The following is a 15,562-nucleotide window of genomic DNA, read 5'->3' as shown; positions in this document are numbered from 1 at the left end:
GACCAAGAATATAAAAGGAGATGATCAGAAATTATGAATTATCAAACGGGAACAGGAACAACAAAATGCTTTCCTTTTTATTTAGGAAACAAAATTTGAAAAAGAAAATGACATTTCTTCATCACATGTATGAGTACATTGGAGAAATTGCCTCTTTGCTGCACACATCTTTGGTTAATTGTTTTTAAGCAGCTAACATGTGGAGACTTTTGCTCCACTAATCCCTGCTGGATTTCACCTCGATAGCTCCTGTGCTGTGACTGTCTGCAGGGGTGAAGGAAGGGGAACACAAGTGCAGGCAGAGAGGAGGGGATGACAAACACAACAGGGAAGTATCACCATGCCATGATCACACGACAGAAGCACATCTAAGCTGAGGTGCTACTGTTTTTGTATGAAGTAAATATATTCAGTTAAATAATCTCATCCCTTCTTCCTCACAATGCATAGCCATGAGGCAAATAAAAGACAATATATGTGGGCTTATTTCATTACTAAAAATATTGCATAAAGAAGGCAAAAGTTAAAGAGCAGGAAGTGTCTGCATAAAAAAAATCAAGAAAAAAGTTGGTAAAAATAAAATAGGATGCAGAACAGTTAAGCAACAGCACTGAGATAATAAGAGATTTAAAAGGGTGTATTTTCTTTTACTCCCCTGAGCTGCCAAGATAAGTTTTAGTTTATCAGCTGATGCTTGAAAAAGTCATCAAGCAACAATCATAATTCTAAAATACTTTTTGGAGTTAGCTAAATAATTAAAATAATAGGCAATAGATACAACTGATCTTCAGAAGAAGAAACTAAGAGCCACTGATGCTTCACACAGGGTATTTCAGGATATCCCTTCAGTCATACTTACGGTATTTTTTATTAAAAACAAAACAAATACCTGTAAAAGAAAAAAAACCCTCCACAACTAGTTCCTTTAAGCAAAGATTTGTCCTTAGGAATATTTTGGACATTATATATCATAATCCTCTTCTCTGCCTGCACAATATTTAAGTATCTTCTCTCAATTCTTTATATTGCTATATTCCCATATACAGTTACAGCAAAATATACACTGTTATAGTAAAATCATACCACTAGAAAATAAAAGATCAGGACTCTTGTGCATTATGACACCACAAGACTGTATCCACAGATATAATCAGAGCCACAAAACATGATAGGGTTTTTAAAATTTAAAATAAATAAAAAAACACAACAGGATCCAAATTAATTTCCCATTTAAAAAATCACCATTATGTTAGACCTTACTATCCCACTGAAAATGAAATGACTAGGAAATGAACAGCAGCCTCAAGATTTAGGTCCTACTTCTCAAAGGAAAAGATTTACTTTAAGAAACATAATACAAATCAAAACATCATAAGTATTTTAATAAGAAACTGCTTCACAATAGTAACTTAGAAAATCTACCAAATCTATGTAACAATATTCTGTATCTAACAGAAACTGATGCAGCTACAATTTAAAGTCCACTGAATTTGGAATTCTTGGTATTGAAGTAATTTGGTCCATCTTTAAGGCTTTTTATATTTCCAGGGTAGAAGGGGGCCTTTAGTATTGCTTTGATTTGCATTCTTATTAATTTATGCAGGCTGGCAGTTTGCTGAGTATGTAGAAAGCACCACGATAAAGGCAGCTCCTTCCTGGAAGAGCTTCTGAGCTAAGGCTACAGTCCTACAAACATGTTTGTGCTTAACTTCATGAATGTGGGTAGTTCCATTTTTTTTTAAATGGAATGCTCACACACATTAAAATAGAAATTTTTAAATATTTCTCAAGATGGGAGCCTAGAAGACCAGAAGTGATTTTCTGAAAGTGTTTTTTTCTTCTTACTACAAATAATGTAAGACTCAGTGATTATATCTTCAAATGCCAGGTTAGTCTGGACTAGATAGATTTATGCATGGATTTCTTGCACTCGTCTGTGAATTCTTTTTCATGGAGACCTAAAATATTTTCAGGTGTCCAAAAGTGTACTTGTTCTTCTAACCCTATAATAACAAAGTGCAGGCAGATGAACACTCCCCTGGTGACTGTGCCTAACAGTCTTTCTCCTGAAGAGTACATTTGTGAGTCTTGTGGAGATGATAAATGTATTCGTGCATTAACTAGCCATTACAGACTAGGTATTCATAACCATTGCCATCAATGTGTACTTTTCTATTTACTTCAACAGGACCAGAAATTTTAATTATGTATTTGAGATCCTTAAATTTAAAGACCAAGTTTGACTAGCTTGACATAAAATAATAAATATCTGTCCCCTGTTAAAATTTAAGAAAGCGTTAAGTAATTGCTGAATTTGGACATACAGCTGTCTAACAGAATCCACAACACTTATTATGTCATTTCTGGAGAGAAGACACTGTTAAATTTAGTGATATTTGACAGCAAGATACTCCACAAGTAGTGCCCTGACATCCATAGGGCAGCAGAGAGTGATGAGTACTTCAGCTGAAGATGCCATGTTGGGTTACAGCAGTCAGCTTCAGTATTTGGAATTCTTTATTTACGTGTATATACTGCTTAATATAGATAAAGCAAAGCTCTGAGTGCTGGAGAGCAAAATAATGTCATATTTCACAGTTATGATGTCATCAAAGAACTGTATTTCATGGCTCTAACATCTTTGCATATGTATACATAAAGTGGTATCCCCAAGGATTACTACTTGCCAGGGCTGCCCAAGGTCCATCAAGGTGGACCTCCTTGAATTCTATTTAATGTAAATTAATATTTGAATATCAAGGAAGTCTAAATAGCCTAAGAGTAGAAAAGGCATTCTCAGTTTTACACACTGCAGCATACTCGCCATATTATGTGAATTTTTCTATATACTATGTGCTGTTTTATCTTCAATTCACTCTTTTTTAAATTTCAACACACTATATTCCTTTTATGCATTTATCTGTGCACATATGCTTTATACATTATATGTAATTACAAAATTACAACTCAAGTGAATCTCATATAATATATAAACTATCTATGACACAGTCTGAGAATTTCAGATCTTGAAAATAGAATTTGATTACTTTATTCACTCTAAACCAGTATCATTGTAATATCAGCCTTAAGCAATATGGGCTGCTAAAATCATTTGGTTCCATTTTTCCAAAAAGGAAAACTGATAGGATTATTTTCGTGATAAATTAATTTTACCATGTAATTGCAATTATGACTTCTAATTAATGAATGGTTTCAGCCTCACTAACTAGGTCAGCATTTTTCTTTTAAAAATAGATCATTTTTTCTCTTTAGATAAGTATCATGATATGTCCAAGCTTTGGGAAACACACAGCATTTCTACAGGGCAATGATCCTAGAAGCTGAGAAATGGTGAAACTACTGTGATGTGCTTTCTGAAAAATTCAAGCCATTTTTTGTCTCTTTTATGAGAAAAATTTCAAAGGAAGTAGATGGCAAGAGGCTTTTTGATGGGAAATATCTGTTGCTTAGTACTATTGGAGTATTTAATTACTTGGCTGAGGTTCCCAGTATTCAGAACACCGAGCAATGAGACCAGTGAATCAGCTGAGCAACTAATCTATTACATCTTGGTTGTCAATACACACATTCCATTGCAGGATATATCGACAAGAGGCAGAATCCAAGGAGATTGACTTTTCTGTAATCAGATGCATTCCTACAGAAAAGCATAAAAGAAACCTGAAGCTTACTTTGTGCATCATGTGGAAGACTCTTAACACTCCTGACTGCCCATTGGTTTTCAGGTAACATGCTTAAAGGTACCATAGCAACATGCAAGGACACTTCCTCAGGGTCTCCTGAAGATGTCTTCTGGCACATTTATACCATTTTTAGCCCTACATCCCTGTGAACTACCTGATCACACCATTCTTCGATGACTCATACATTGTGTCATGACAATATAGAAAAAAAAAGACAACTAAGTAAGTTGCAACCATTACAATAATTACTAGCAGGACAAGATGAGAGAAAATAATTTCCTTGGAAGACACTCAAAATTTGATGGCTAAAGTGTTACGGATATAGTAATTAAACTAATTGATAGCTCTTATCAGAAGGCAACACACCAAAATACATGTCGTTTCAGCGCAGTTTTTTTTCTTTTCGGCTGCTAGAAATAGTCACATATTTAGAGAGTACCTCCTAAAGAAAAGTTTCATGAAAAGTTGATATCCAATACAAAACTTTCAAAAATAGTCAATATCAAATGCTGAGCAGTTCTGTAAATGGGGAAAATGTTTTTTTTTTCCTGAGAATAAGTCAATAAAAATAATGAAGTAGTAATCACTACAGTAAAAGCATTAAGTAAAAAAATTTCAGTATTATACATACTTTATCAGATAGCAACAAATTATATGAAGCATTTACAATGTTGCATTACACAAGCCCTGAAAACTGGACTGTGGTCAACTTTAAGAAAACTCTGACTGGATGTGTACCACAAGTGCTTTCCAGACAGGCTTTTTTTTTTTTTTTTTTTTTTTTAGAGAGCTAGTATCTGTTTATATATGCAAGCCAAAGATTTCTTAACTGATCAGTAATTTTGGCACCACACTGTAAGTATTAAAGTTCAGATAACTTAATGAAGGGTTTTTTTCATACAATGATGTAATTGGAAATTCAGTCTCCTGGGCTGAACCACCCAGCCCAAAATGCATACACAAGACACTCTGGAACAGTATGTCCCAGTGTATACATTGTATTATCTTTCTAAATTATCCAAAATCATCCATCATCGTGGGTTTATGCTGATGAAGCATCTTTTAAATCAACACATTTATACTGCCATAAAATCGGAGCAGCAAAGAACTGAATAAGCCAACTCTGAGTATTTTCTCTCAGTAAAATATGATTTTTACAGCTTGATCCTCAGTCTGTGAAATATATCAGAAAATACTGTTTTATAAAATAAATAAGGCAAAGTGTAATCTTGTGATATTTACTTAAAACAAAGTTATGTAAAATACTGTGAAGTTTTTCTACCTGTAATCCCCAAAAGGATGTTATGAAGTCAGCTGTTCAAGGTTTTCACCTTGAATACATTGCTTAAAAGTCCTGAGACACAAAGGGAGCAGAGGGAAAGAATAAGCTATGATGGGACAATTTGATTGACTTATTTTGGAACGTGTCGTAAAAGATGCAATATATGCACTGGACTGGCTGCCCACACTACCAAAACAGGCATATGCAAGCATCTTCCCCATTAATACGATTTAATATGCTATAGATTAAAAATAGTTTTTTTTAAATCAACCATGATAAATAAAGAGAAGAGTCAGAAGACTCCAAAATCTTTATCAGGGAGAGGGGGATAGGAAGGAACTAAATGTCCTCTACACAGCTATTTTAGAATGTCTAAGGTAATCAGCTGACTACAGGAAAAACTAAGAGTTACAGCTTTCCAAACACAGACTTTAATCATTATTACTTCTGCCTACCTAAGTATCTTTCTAGTTTTTATCCTGGACCACATTTCTGAGTATTTGATTCTGGGGTTTCTCAGATTCCATTAGAACATGCTTCAAGAACTACACAATCTGTAGTTAGATCAAAATGAGGTCTGAAGCTATTTAGACAGCCATTCTTACTTTTGCCATGTTGATGAATCAGTGCTGAGTGACTCCATAAAGGAGTTTACTGCAGCATTTCTGTATGATGACCACTAACGCACGTTACAAAGATCATTTGCACATATCCTTGTCTGAAGCCTAAATCAAAGAGAGAAAATGAGATCCACTATTAATTTAAGTCCTCTTATTGAGAACGCAACACCAAAGCACCCTAAAAATGAAATGTGGCAATTAAGCCTAAACCCAAATGCTTATACCCAATGGTAAGCTGCTCTCACTGAGCTAAACACAGAAAGTCAAGGTCACAACTGAGAGAGGACTTTGCCTTTAGTTCCATGACAACAACATCCAGTTTCCTTTTCTCACTCTGAACCATCCTGAACTGTGCAATTTTAAGAATAACTACCATATCACACGTCACATTAAATTTTTTACTCTCAGCAAAAGTTAGTTCTTTTGAAAGGAGGTACAATTGTTCCTGGTGTTATTTTTTGTTGTTTTATTGATGTTATTCCAACTTTTATCTTATGATGTCTTAAGAGAGAGTAAGTAAAGTGGCTTTTGAAGGTTTAAAAGGACACTGTGCTTTGAAAATCAAAATATTTTCTTCAATGAACTGCTGTATACAGAATTCATCATTGAAACCTGCCAATTTAAGTAATAAAGTCACCAGCATTTCTCACTAGGTATTTGTATCCAACTACTGGACTTAAGTGCATTAAATAATGCTGTGCTGCACATATGATTCAATATACTAACACATCCAGTCTTCAATTGTTCAAGCCAGTGTTGTCACACAGTATTCTGAATGCAATAATCTTAGCTGAGTTAACAGGAAAAACACAGCAAAGAACAAAATACTTGTGGACTGATTACATGTCCTTTTTGATTCTCACCCAATCTGCTTCCAAAACCAGACACTGTTTCCCAGTCCTCTGCAACTACCAGGGTGTAATATTGCCTTTATGGCCAAACTACAGAGGAGAGAGCTGAAAAGTGCAAAGCTTTCTGCCAGCCTCTGCAGGTCCCTTGGTGCACTAAACTACAAGAAACAATGTATTGTAATGCAGATGTTCATTGATTCCCTGCAGAATTTCACGACTAGGAGTCCTTCACTGTGTGACCTAGGGGGATTTGTACTTTACATAATATCCACTGTTTAGCCTATCATGTCCAAAGTGAAGTACTTAGTGAATCTGATGATTCTTCCCTTGCACGTGCCTTTCCCAGCTATCAACTTTTTTCAGAGAGCAAGCAGTCTTTTGTGCTTGAAACATAAATGCCAATCAAAATAGAATACATTTCAAATATGTTATCACCTTTCATTTTAAGTTCAATGACTTTTACAAGTCTCTTACATTCTACACTTACAAAGCTCTCATGCTAGATACAGAAGTACAAAAAAATTTAGGAAGATACCAGATCATTTTCAAGCCTACCTAGTTGTCCCAGTTTTGGCCAAGGATGGGGTTCATTTTGCACAGTCTGGAGCTGTGTGTGCCTGTCTATGTTGTTATTTTATACCATGCACATCATCCTTGGGGGGTGGAAGCAAAGGATCCTCACTTCCAAGAAGGAGGGGCATGGCTTCTGGTTGGGAAGAAAAGGTGGCACATGGAGGGTGTGCCAGCCCTTTTTTCTTTGTCTCAGAGTTGTGACACATTGATGAGCATTTTCTATGTAAAACACCCTCTCTTACATAACAAAAACACTGATGTTATTAGAATTGCCACTGGAACTGTTAATTTTTTAATCTCATTGCTGTTTATAGTTTGCACTCAACTCATAATCCCTGCCTTTTGTATCTCCCACTGGAGGGGGAGAAGAGGGAGTGCTGGGGAGGGAGGGACACTAAATTAGGGACTGCCACATCTAAACCATGACCCTAATCCAGAAACTTGGCCACCTGAAGATCAAGACAGTCTCCAAAGAACAATTTACACCTAACACACTAAAAATCAAAAAACTTGCTATGTCAAATAAATATTTCACAAATGGGTAAATAAAGAACCAGAAATAGTAAATCAATGGAATGCCATGAAAGAAAAAAAAAAAAAACAACACAAAAAACACCCAAAACTAATAGATTTGAAGGTTCTAGGTAGTTTCACTTTTCTGAAGCATTTTCACTTGGATGAAAATGAAGTTTTGCATTTGAAAATATTCTAAAAGGCTAATTGTTAAATAAAATTGAAGTCCTCCACACGTGAAATGATAAATACAAGATGTTACTTCTAAATTAGGCTCATTTCTTTAGCAACTGTTTTTGAAATTAAATTTAAATTCACATATATATGGTAGCAATAACAATAATATATTAATAATATCAATATATAATATGTACAATATAGAATATTATGTTAATAATATAAAAATAAGGAAATGGCATTCCAACTGACAAAATAGTTGGAATGTTTGACAAGAACTCAGTATTCAGTGATGAAGTCACTGGTTTTTGATATTTTAGGTTGCAAGCCAAATGAGACAATCCATGTCTCCAAGTTTACAGAATCCTACAATATTTGCACCTTGCATCACAAAAGCGATGCTACAAAGTCACCACAGCAAGTGACATCATAACAAGAAATATGTCCTAGTTTTCAAAATTTATTACTACCTTTTCTCATTAACTTAGAGTAATTATTTTACACCTAAATTTTCTCTTAAAAGACTTGGTGATCACTATTTCTGGCTGAAAGGAAAATTTTATTTTGTCAGGCATGACTATAAGTGGAATTTCTCCCCATCTATTACACATGTTCAGTGTAGGTCATGCAACAGCCTCTTTTCTAGAAAAGTCAAAACTCCTCATGGGAATCATGACAGCAAAGTTTGGCTGCTACTTCCATGTGAATTCACCCAGCCACTCTCACATTCTCATCCTTCAGGCCCGTACAGGGAGCAGTCCACCAACACTACCAACTGCCTTGAACAACAGACAAATTTTGTACTATGTCAGATGTAAATAAAAGCTTCATTACATGTGGCAAAGAACTGCTCTGGGCATGGAAGCCAAGTACAGCCATGTTTATGTATTGGGAGGCTTCCTTAGCCTTGACTCAGGTGTCAGCACACAAACTATCTTTGGACAATGTTCCCTGCAATGCTTCAGCTTCTGCACCTTGGGATCTACTTGGGAAGAGTGTCTGCTGGCCACAACCAAAATCATGACAGGGATCATTTTAATGTTCATTTACTACTCTACTTATGTCACTACTGAATATATTAACATAGGAGTAGCAGATTTTTCCTTCCACTTCTTAGACCTGCATCTTCTCATTATGAAGCAAAGACTCTCGTCATGTAAGAAGAGAGGGGTGAGACCCAGAGAAAGGTCTGCAAGAGGAAGCAGCTACCACATCCATCAGATTAATTCATCAATCCCAGCTGGTCACAGCAAGATTGACATCCTGGGGCTCCTGTAAATGGTGCTAGGTTGCACACTAAAAATTATTTTTTAAATACCCCATATTTAATTAGCAGTTCTTACAATCATTTCATGATCTAAGAAACTCAGCTTTTGTTACAGAAAATGGGGCAGCAGGGCAAACCTCAAGAGCTCCTGTTTTTAGAAGACATTTGTCAGTGAGCCTAAATTATGTACTGTGAAGTCTGTAAGCTACAGACTAACTAAGCACTAACTACATAATAAAGGATAAACCAGTTGAATATAGTGCAAGTATATTTCAGTAATACTGGTATTAGTCAATCAGAACTAAAATGGAACGATGCAGAGATCTGCAGATCAAGTTTCAGGTAAGCAACACAAACTGGGGCTATACATGAAAAACAACTGAGAAGACCACAGACCTTGAAAACTTGGATAAATTCTACATACAAGACTGATAATTATTTTAAATTATGCATTTAATGCACAGGTTTGGTAACTGCTTAAAACAGCTCCAGTACCATAATCCAAACCACAAGACAGCAGTCCATGAGCATTTGCACCTCCTTTAACAGAACTCAAGTGTCAGAACAACACCTGCAGTGCAAAGGTTGACTTGATGACTCTTAGACCCTTACTTTTGTTATTCTATGTCCAAATGGTCTCCTTCTAGTTCCAAACTGTTGATGGAAACAGATCAAAATGCACAGAAATCCTTACCTGTTTCAACAAGGCTCCCTCCCAACCCCTGGAGCCTGGGAGCCCAGCTCTCTGCTTTTAATCCTATATCCACTTCACTACAGAAGATGTATTTATACTGCCTCTTGTTTCATTAAGGGTTCCAAAAGTCTGTGGTGATTTCTGACACTTTGTTATAATGTTTCTGTGACTCCCCCCCCCACCCCCCACATACCACACCACCCAGCCTCATTTTCATATGGATACAAAGCATCAGGATAAAATGATGGTTCATTATAGTGGTACAGAGCTCTTATCTTCATCCGGCAAGAGTCATTTCCTTCCAAAGATTGAAATGCAAATGTGAAAATTAATGATAACTGCATTATCTGATAGCAGAGATAATACCGATTCACTGTCAGAGTAACACACAGTCGTTCTATGATTTCCTCTGCTTCTTCACAATATTCTTCTTACTGTCAGACTATATCTATGGTTAACTATGTTTCATAGATTTTTGTTAATTTACATCAAATAGCATTTCCAAGATCTAAAATCTACCACATTTCCCCAATCAAAAAGGAAACAAAATCAGGACAGTAATCTCCAAGTCCTTCTTAGGACTGGTTTAAAAAGAAAGAAAGGGGGAAAGAAATCCAAAAACAAAAAGAAGTAGAAAAGAGGGGGGGAGGGCTACCATTAATGTCTATTTCCATCTTGCTGTTGTCTACCAACCATTCCACTCTATAATATACAGCTTTGCTTTGTAACCCAAACTTTCTAGAGTATTACCAAATAATGCAGAATAAACCCAACAATCAATAAGTATTTGCAGAGATTCTTACGAATGGTTACAAGAAATCTACACAGAAAAGCTTTTCAAACTACCTTTTATAGCAGGTAAGAATGTGAATCTAGCATGCCCAATGTTCACTAGAATTTTCTGATCTACAACTTACTGAAGCAATATACCAGAATTCACATGAACGCCTGTTTCTATCTTTTACTGACTACCAACAGCTGCATAGCTGAATATAACATCATTCTGAAGTGCTATTTAATTTCCAATAAAATATTTTTCTTAAAAATTCTGATACATTTTAGGAAAAACACCAACCTGTAAGAGTATTTACAAGCAACTATAATGTGCTACAATTAACTATTCTTAGTACTTTTTTCAACAGCCCTCTGATACACGTGTACAAGTGATGATGAGTCTGTTGAAATGAGTAACATGAGTTGCAACTTCATTCTGATTTACCACTGCCAATAGCAGAAGTCCTGTTGAATTACTGAAGATAGAATTTTACACATACAAAACTTCCCCTTTACATTTAGATGAAGGCAAAAAATACAAGAAAAAATCACCATGAACTGCCAATAAGAGTTTTAGGTCTTATTTTACACTACGTGGTGGGGTTTTTAAATTTTGGGTTTTTTGTGGTTTTTTGTTTTTTGGTTTTTTTTTTTTTTTTTTTGGTGTTTTTTTTGTTTGTTTTCGGTTTTGTTTTTCTCTTGTTTTTTGGGGTTTTTTTCCCCCCATTTTGGGCATGTGGGCAAATCACATTTTCTCACTTTCCAAGCAGAATTCTGGTACAATTCAAAAGAACTTCAGAGACAGACTTTCAAGCTATCCAACTGACAAAATCAGCACATTCTGTAAGAAAGCCATGCACCCTTATGGCTATAAAAGTGAGAGCTCATATAAGGAATAAGGACAATCTAGTGCAGTGCATGTGAATTAAGAAGGAAGAGATCCAATCCTCCCTTAGAAGCAAGACTTTTCTCCATGGCACTAATTTCACCTTTGGAAATGCCTTATATTTAGTTCCTGAACTGGTAATAATGTTTCTCTGTCTTAAAAACCATATACAATACAACTTCACTGATGGCTGAATTGTCACTGTTCGCTGGAATTGCAGGAAGAATTTCAAAACAATGGAGCACACAGGATGGTGCACTGGATTTGGAAAAACTTTTTGGCTTTGTCAGTACTAGAAGATTGTGTCCTATCAACAGGGAAAAACATTCCTTTGCATATTACAGAACTGGTATATGTTCTCTTCAACTCCACTGTCTTATCACTACAATGTAATTGAGAATTACAGAATAGAGAAAAGCACAAAGAGGTTATCATTCTTAACACAGTTTTAGTAATCAGTTACTGAAGAAATAAAAATCGGGAATTGTTTATATGAGGCCTGTTTGTACTTATTCATTATGAATGCACCAAAACAGTACAATACTTATAAAAGCAATGATGGTATATTTATTTATTAATTTCCTTTTACTTACAAGGAACTATCATGGTCAGTCAGTCTAATTTCTGTCCCAATAAAATCTATATCAGTTTGAAAGTCCAGTGTTTGCCACAGAACTTGATCATGTTCTTTAGGAAAATATCTCATACTGAATGAAAATATTTCTAATGACAGATAAGTGACTTTTCATAAAATGTTTCAATAATGACTTTTTAAGCACTAAAATCCATTCTTTGTGTCTGAAACTGTGGAGCTTCAACATCCATTTAATCTTCTGGTACTTTGCTTAGAAAGAGGTGCCCATTGTTATCAGATTTTCACTCTGAATTTAAAGTAGTTTGCAATCAGATTGCCCTTTAATGTAACTTTAATATTTCATTGGTAAAATAAATAGGGAAAGGACCTAGACTTTTCCATAATACCAGTCTTTTCAACTTTCTAGTGGCTCTTCTCTAAACCTGTTACAAATTTTAATACCATTCTTGAAGTGTGACCACAGGACACAGAACCCTGTTTCAGCATCAAACAAGACTGCTCACCAGACAAGCAAAGCAGTCTGAGATGCCAAACATATCCTTCAGCCATAACCCTCTCTTTTAGTCTCAAGACTTTTTCAGAGACCCTGCTTTCATATGCTTCTACAGGTGTTTTACAATTGTAACAATTCTATGAAAATATTTATTTACTTTCTCATAAGCCCATAACTTTATATTTAACTACTCTGAAACTGAAATACTTCTGCAGCTAACATGGCAAGTTATTCAGGTCTGCCAATAGCAATATGTACCCATTATTCAGCATTTTTTAAAATTTTAAATGTATTGCAAGTAAGTAAACATACCTCAGCTCACATTACATATTATGTTGGTTATACAAATTTTTTTTCTGTAAGCCTATACAGATTGGCATTCTTATTAACCCTCTCTTAATAAAAGCATATTACTGTACTTATCCCCTTATTTCCAGTGGGACCACTGCCATGTGGACAGGTCTGTCACTACCCACACCAACTTTCACTGGTTTTGAACACATTTGAGTAATGACATCAAAACATTTTTTTGAAACTGAAGTTGATCACTAGAGCTGGGTCATCTAGCTCCTAAAAAAGTGACATTCAAACCATCAGGCTGCTATAATTAGCTACTACAGAAGTACAGTCATCACAGTCAAATGGACTTTGCAGCACCAATGTTTCAAGCACACTAGAAATGATTAGTTTAGCTTTTTACCTGTCCCTGCTAACTACTGAGTCATCACTTGGAATAGATCAATACCAATTTTCTAATTACTTTTTTTTTTTAACACATTTTAAAATGTCATCTTACTGTTATTAATGAAGACACTGATAGATTTTTAAGTGGGTGTTTTTTAGTTTTTTTTTTTCCTTTCCTTTTTTTTTCCCCTTTTAGCCTTATATTATAGTTTCTAGCATCTGGTTACATCCACTTGGATTTTGCTGGGGTTTGTTTGTTTGTTTGTTTGACTGATCTTCTATCCACCACTGCAATCATGACCACGGAATAATGATAAACAAGCATTCATTTCCGAATCTATAAACAATTTATCTTTCAAGATGACGTAGAATATATAATTTCCTTATATTTGGCTTAACAATATTTTACTTGAGGTGCCCAGTATCTAAAATTTTTGGAGATTTTAAGTAAGTTCTGCTATGGAAACATGAAACTTTTCAGTAGAAACCAGAATGATCATATTCTCTAATATGATGGGTGACCTGTAGAAGCCATGTAGGAGATCCTTCTGTTCTGTATGTCTTAAAGCATTGCCCTCACACGCACTGACATCATAACAATACAAATCTACAGAACTATGTAACTCCATGTACCAAGGCAAAGAGCACAGATAAGGCCATAAAATTACCCCTGCTTCCACTTTTAAAAACTAGCTCTGTTTACATAAAATGTATTTAAACCCAGTCTTGCTGTTCTCGCTTTCTATTCCTTGTTCTTTTGCTGTTGACTACAACAACAAGGATCAGGCCTTCCCTGTGTGTTCATATACAGTCCATTGACCCAAGTTTCCATTATTTCAGAGCAGTTTCACTGAACAGGAATTTTAAGATAAGAACAGTGAAAACTAAGGGTAGCTGAAAAACATTTAGGTAACCCTCAAAGTGGCTACATAGAGTAGGCAGTATCTCTGAAATTCCTTGATGGGCAATGAAGGTCACTAGACTGATTTGAAATATTGCTTCAGCAGAAACTCTTTGAAGCTACAGCACATTTAACTTTAGATTTTTGTTCATAAAAATATTCTAATTACAAAGACTTAAGAATGCATGTGAACCACTTAACAATGCAAATTTTCAAACAAAATAAAACTCTAATTAATGCCAGAAGCTTAATTTTTCAGTTCCTGGCAAGTACTGGCTCTGAAAGTCACAATATGTTCCCTTAGTGCTAAAAAAAGACATAAAATATTAAAATAACAAAACAGCTTTACTATTTATATAAACTCCTGAGTTGTCACAGTTCACATTATCAGTTGACAGTCACTTGTATCACGCAGAACACAGTTGTTGGGTTCTGAGAGGTTCCATCTCTCAGAGATGGAACTTTCCTTACCAGAGAAGTTAAGACCAGAGACAGCTCAGATAACAAAGAACGTATCATCATCTGCCCTTTGAGGTTGTGCCTCTACTGACAGTTAGTAAACTTGCTGAATCAAAGTTTTAGATGGCTCTGTTTGTGCTGCACTAAAATATGTTCCTAAATAAGCAAAATATTTCATGCTTTATTGTTTTGTTTTTTTCCAAAAAAACTGGAAGATGTTATCTTTGTACTGCATGGTTGAAAATTATCTTCTGTTGATTGCTTCTTTTTCCATGTCAATAGTAAGCAACTTCATTTGATGTGTGATGGAGAGTATGGGATGTGGTATATATCCATTTCTTTTAAAATATGTATTATAACCTTGTGAAGAATCAATATTTAAATAAAATACAGATGCTGATACTGGTGGTCACCAGTTTTCCGAAGTCAAAAGAAATTTTCCCACATTCAGCTTTGATTTCCATCTTATCCCATGTCAAAGTTATCAATAAGTATTACTAGAAGTACACTCATCCTACTGTTTAACTGATTTTTTCCAAACAGAATGAAAATATCTCCTTTTCTCCCACACTGTCAGAAAATATCTCAGAAACTTCTGAGTAAGGTAGCACACATAAAAAGCCGTAACAGCCCCCAAAATGCACATTCAACTATGCTGAAATACACTAAAAATGCAACAAAAATTTACAAATTTCAGATAGACTTTATTTAGAATGAAATTAAAAACAAGCCATATGGAAAATACTAACAGCCTTATTCTGCTACATCCACATATATTTTTTGAATTATTTTACATGTACAGTAGCATAACACTAAACTTTGTTTTCATATAACACCATAGTGATTTATATAGAATACCAAGTTCTTTGTGTATTTTCATGAAAAACATTTTAAATCATATCACAATAATTAGATATACTATGTCTTCATTTTTGTTTGCATTGTATTTTCCAGCTACTGGTTTCAGAAAATTGCCATTAGTTTTGTTCTTCTCTTCATGAAGAGCATACAATAATTTGCAAAATCAAGCAAGGAAGAAAATGTGATTGAAATATAGGAATTTTTCTAATGAAATATTATTATTGCATT

General features: G+C 35.0%; 1 protein-coding gene across 1 annotated transcript in view; it reads right to left on the bottom strand.

The window, feature by feature from the left end:
• ZFPM2 (zinc finger protein, FOG family member 2) overlaps positions 1-15,562 on the bottom strand; it is a 253,351-nt gene that overhangs the window by 218,151 nt on the left and 19,638 nt on the right. The window lies entirely within an intron of this gene.

The sequence above is a fragment of the Cinclus cinclus genome, chromosome 1, assembly GCF_963662255.1.
Source record: "Cinclus cinclus chromosome 1, bCinCin1.1, whole genome shotgun sequence".
Classification (NCBI taxonomy): Eukaryota; Metazoa; Chordata; class Aves; order Passeriformes; family Cinclidae; genus Cinclus; species Cinclus cinclus.
The sequence above is the reverse complement of the archived record's forward strand: the minus strand, read 5'-3'. Positions and strand labels throughout refer to the sequence as shown.